Genomic DNA, 6,073 nt, shown 5'->3' on the forward strand with positions numbered 1-6,073 from the left:
AACAAACCAACTAAAGTCCTTCATAACATCGAACCGGTTAGTATTTGGATAATAGCGAGTCACTGTTGAGGAGTACTACTTGGTTTGACAAACTCCACTCAACTCTACACTCGACTGTAAGTCGAGTGGGTGTAATCTTGGCTAACACATTACCATGGTCGTGGTTGACATGGTGGCAAGGCAATTGATAAACAGTCAGCTTAGGTGTCGAACAATTAGTAATACATGCTTGATAGGTTAGCTACCTATTGATATATAATTGACTTAACACTATCTGGTAACGCAAACGCAATGCAAACGCAAACGCAAAGGAAAACGTAAACGCAAACGCAAACACTTTATTTATATAAACCTGTGAACTCACCAACACTGTGTTGACACTTTTAGTATGTTATTCTCAGGTAGCCGAGGTGGGTGCGCGGAATAGGAACATGCATTTGCTAAACACCATTGCTTTAGAAACTTCTTTTAATTATTATCTAGATAATTTGGGTTTTTAAGTCGTCCTGTGTGGCGCAAACCTTTTGGTTTACAATTTACGCTTCCGCATTTTATTTAAGACTTAATGTCTTCTTGGTTTGAAAACTTTAAACATGGTGTTTGATTATACCTAATGATTCCGATCCTGTTAGTTCACACCCTCTGACGGTAAAACTCCATTAGTGGATTTTGAGGGTGTGACAGATTGGTATCAAAGCCATTGGTTATAGCGAACTAGAATTGCATGCATACTAGACTATAACCGCAACCCATTGGTTATAATTATACGCACTGCATATATAAGTATATATATTATATTTAGTCCTTCGTTTTCTTTATCTCTTTACCTCATTCACTCATACGCGCGTAAACCATACACGACTTATCCTGTAAGGATGCCAATGCCATCATCATCATCACCCGAACCGGTGCCCCACATCCCCGAAAAGGAACCGCAGCTACCCGACTCATCACCACCTCGAGTAGTCCCGGCACTAGCAGCCCCCGCACCGAAGAGGTATCGTCCATCTGGAGACGTGTACGAGGACAATGGTCACTTTGTCGGTCCCTTCGATTTCACCTGGATCTTAATTAATCATGTAATAACTCACACAGATTGATGTGTCGACAAGTGAGTTAATGACGGGTTGCTATATTTAGAAAGATATCCGTTTGTTAAAGGCGGAATCAATAACAAAAATACGGTTGCAATGAATAATCAAAGGTAGAAAGCACACTTAAGATTCACTCAAAAGATTTCCATTTATATAATATTAATCATACAAAAGGATAATCGATTTAGGATTTTCTAGGAATCCTAAGACAGCCGTCACTTTCTAGAAAATATTCATTCTTATCCGAAAGTGTAAAGGCTTATCTCTCTCTCTGCGTGTCCCCTGGCGGCGTGCCCTAAATATTCTATTTTTAGGCCTGCCAACCTAGGACAGCTGTCATTCCTTCTAGAAACCCCTAAATACAATCATACATACTCAGATTACATATTCAAAATTAACTAAGTGTAAAACAAGTCTTCCGGGTAGGCTTTGCATCAGTCTTGTCTTTCCGAGTATGCTCGGCCATCCTTCATAACTTGGTAACATAGAAGTGTGCTCGGGATCAGTTTCCGGGTAGACTTTACTTAAAGAGTATTTCACTAAGTAAAATACTCACCGAGCAGACTTCAGTCTTCTAGAATTTGCCAGAATTTGCCCGACAACTCCTTAGGAGCAACCTTGTTCTTCAATGATCCATTTCAGCCCTTTGTTATAAAATAACTTATTAGCAAAGTGTCCTCGGGAGTACTGTTCCTTGCTCGAGCTGAACCTTGCCCGATATTACTTAGAGATATTCCTTTAGATTATCAAGCATACTTGGATCATACTTATTAATGAATACCTTGCCCGGTCTTCCAATCACTTGGCTTCTTGGACTTGGTTAACCAAACCCTACTCGGAAGAGTAAAATACTTGGTTCTGAAGAACAGACTTGCTTGATAAAGTGAACCTTGCCCGGATTTACATAAACTAGTGAACCCTACTCGGAAACACACTAATTTGCAAACCCTGCTCGGATAACCACTTAAGAAGACTATTTGAAGTAAACCTTGCCTGGTAGGCAAAATATCGTACTCGGCTAAGTAAAAGCTTGCTCGGAGGTCTAATGTGTGCTCAGATCCATTACTTAGCAAATTCAGAGGAGGTTGAGAAGATTCCAATCTTCCATGTACTTCATTTAGGTCAAATCTTTGACTCAACAATCTCCCCCTTTGGTCAATTTCATGACCCAATACACTTGAGTTGGTACCCCGAGTCTAGTCGAGCGGATCGTTTACCGTGAGCAAGTTCCACCACTACCTCTCCCGGGCTGTCCTATATCCTTCAACACCCTACCACCCATAACCGAACCAATGGAGCGTGCTTTCGCAGCTCTCGCCTCCTGTTTGGATCGTGAAGTCGACATTATGCACTCGACTAGAGCAAACGTGAGAGAATTGAAAGAGAATGGAATCGATTTCCGAGAGAGAATTTCCTACCTGACAGAAGCCATGAAGGAAGTTCAGGATGCTCAAGTTCAGCAAATGAAGATAATGAACAAAGTGCAAGCAGAGATGATAGATTTGCGTGATCAAATTTTTAGTGCAAGAGCCCTTGCGGCGACAGCTCTAGCCCGTTGCGACACTATAGGGGCGCAGATTGCCCCGAATGCAGCAGAACCCGAGGAAGATCCCGAGGAAGAACCCGAAGAGGAACTGGAGGAAGAGCCGGCTGAGGAGGAGGCACACTTAGAGGTGTCCTCAGACGATGACATCTAAGAATGATAACACCTAGATGGAAGGGAGATGTCTGGAAGAAACACTGGACGTGGTCGCGATAGCTCTAGCTCAACATGACCGCATCAGAAGTCCAAGCCTTACTGAACGATCACGCGGAGGCAGCTATGGCTGCTCATATTCAGAATCAGGCCGGAGGTCTACCTGTACTGCAAGCGCAATTCGTTCAACGGAACTGAGGGAGCCATAGGTTTCCTGCGTTGGGCCGAGAAAGCAGAGTCAGCTTTTGATATGGGTAACTGTCTACCAGCCAGAAGGGTCAAGTTTGCTGTCGGAACACTGCAAGATTCCGCCCTCACCTGGTGGAACTCTAATGTGAAAATTCTTGGGTTAGAATTGGCAAATGCTATGAACTGGGAGGAATTCAAGAACATGATACGGGAAGAGTACTGTCCTAGAGAGGAAATCTCTAAGTTGGAGTCGGAATTTTGGGCGCTGAAGATGGTGGGTTCCGAGATTGAAGCCTACACCACCCATTCCCATGAGCTGGCGGTGATGTGCCCGCGGATGGTAGATCCGCCAAGTAAGAGAATCGAGATGTATATCGATGGTTTGGTACCCCAAATTTAGGGTATGGTGACGTTTTCTAAACCAACCACTATTCAGTAAGAAATCCGAATAGCCCACAAGCTGACAGATCAAGCAGTAGCACAAGGTGCGTTACCACCGAGAGGTTCCACCTCTAAAACCCGTGACAACTCAAGCACTGACAATAACAAGAACAACTCTGGGAATGGAAAGAGGATATTTGACAACACCAGGTCCTCATCATCAAACCCCCCACATCAACAACACCACCGTAAACCCAAACTCGTTTGGAACTTCAATAATTAGGGTTCCAACAATAACAACAACAGTGGCGGACAGGGTTCGAGTGGCTATGCTGGAAAGTACCCGAAGTGCAACAAGTGCAACTATCACCATGTTGGCCCATGCCACCGTATCAAGTGTTTGCGATGCGGTAAATTGGGTCATCAGGCCAAGGACTGTAGGGGAGACCTAGCGGCTAAGGGTGCTCCTAAACAGCCTACATCGGTGAAAGGGAGCTTTGAGTGTGGTCAAGAGGGTCACTTCAGGAAGGATTGTCCCAAACTGAAGTAGAATGAGAACAATGGAGGCAATAACAATAGCGGGGGAAGTGGTAAAGGTAGAACTTTCGTTATTGGGTTAGGCCAGGCCCGCAGCGATCCGAATGTGGTTACCGGTAAGTTCCCTGTGAACGACTGTTTTGCTTCTGTTTTGTTTGACACTGGAGCTGATAGGAGTTTTGTATCGAAAGCCTTTAGTAAACTCTTAGACTTAACTCCAACCCCGTTAGATGCTAATTTTCCTGTTGAATTAGCCGACGGTAAGTCTACTGAAACAACCCATGTACTAGCGGGATGTAAGTTGAAACTGTCAAGTCAAACTTTCGATATCGACCTCATACCCTTTACGCTTGGTAGTTTCGATGCCGTTGTCGGCATGGACTGACTATCCGAGAATAGAGCTGAGATTATATGTCACGACAAGGTAGTCCATATCACTACCTCTTCCGGAGAAATAATCTCGATACAGGGAGAGAAGAACGGCATGACTACAAGCGTCATCACCCTCATGAAGGCGCAGAAATATTTACGAAAGGGCCATCCGGCGATTTTAGCTCATATTGTCGAGAAACCAGCGGAGGAGAAGCGAATCGAAGACATACCGATTGTGCGAGATTTTCCGAAAGTCTTCCCGGAGGATTTGCCTGGACTCCAACCTATTCGACAATTCGAGTTCCAAATAGATTTATCCCCCGGTGCTGCACCCATAGCACGAGCCCCGTATCGGCTTGCACCGGCGGAGCTTCATGAGTTGTCCACTCAACTACAAGACTTGTTGGATAAAGGTTTCGTCCGACCTAGCTCATCACCATGGGGAGCCCCTGTCTTATTTGTTCGAAAGAAAGACGGGACTTTCCGCATGTGCATTGATTACCGGGAGCTTAACAAGGTGACGGTCAAGAACCGTTATCCCCTACCCCGAATTGATGATCTGTTCGACCAGCTTCAAGGATCGAGTTACTACACGAAGATCGATTTGAGATCTGGTTACCATCAATTAAGAGTGCGCGAAGAAGACATTTCAAAGACGGCTTTCAGAACTTGGTACGGTCACTACGAGTTTTCGGTTATGCCTTTTGGCTTAACCAACGCACCAGCTGTATTTATGGATCTCATGAATTGAGTATGGAAGGCGTACCTCGAAAAGTTTGTGATTGTTTTCATTGATGATATCCTCGATTACTCCAAGAATAAGACCGACCATGAAGAACACCTGAGGTTAATCCTGGAATTGCTAAAGAAGGAACAACTGCACGCTAAACTCTCGAAATGCTAATTTTGGCTTCGCGAGGTTCACTTCTTAGGGCATGTGATCAATGAGAATGGTATCCATGTCGATCCAGGCAAGGTAGAAGCCATCAAAAACTGGGAAGGACCTAAGACTCTGATTGAGGTGCGACAATTCCTTGGACTTGCTGGCTACTACCGACGTTTCATCGAGGTATTTTCAAAGATTGCTCAACCCATCACCGCATTGACAGACAAGGGTACTAAGTACAATTGGGGTGACGCGTAGGAATCTGCCTTCCAACTGTTGAAAACCAAACTCTGTAGCGCCCCTATCCTAGCCCTCCCGGAGGGAACGGAAAATTTTGAGGTGCATTGTGACGCATCGATACACGGTCTCGGTTGCGTGTTGGTGCAACTCGAGAAATTTATAGCCTATGCCTCTCGACAATTAGTATCCACGAGAAGATCTACACGACCCATGAATTGGAACTCGGAGCTATGGTGTTTGCTCTTAAGTTATGGAGGCATTACTTGTACGGTACCAAGTTTACCATTTACACTGACCACAAGAGTCCCCAACATATCTACGATCAAAAGGAGTTGAACATGCGACAGCGTCGTTGGGTCGAGCTACTTAAGGATTATGATTGTGCCATCAAGTACCACCCTGGCAAGTCCAACGTAGTGGCCGATGCTCTCAGTAGAAAGGAAACCGATAAGCCTAGACGGGTGTGAGCATTACAACTAAAGATTCACGCCAACTTACCTGATCAGCTTCGTGATGCTCAACTCGAAGTGTTGAAAGACGATAACCTCCCATCAGAACTCATGCGGGGCATGGATAAGCAGTTTGAAACCAAATCGGACGGGGTCCGATATTCCGAAAACCAGATTTGGGTCCCTCGATACGGAGACTTGAGAAATCTGGTGATGGACGAAGCACACA

Source organism: Bidens hawaiensis, unplaced genomic scaffold (assembly GCF_021521415.1).
Source record: "Bidens hawaiensis isolate Kalapana, Puna unplaced genomic scaffold, B.hawaiensis_p1.1 tig00017078_1, whole genome shotgun sequence".
Lineage (NCBI taxonomy): Eukaryota > Viridiplantae > Streptophyta > Magnoliopsida > Asterales > Asteraceae > Bidens > Bidens hawaiensis.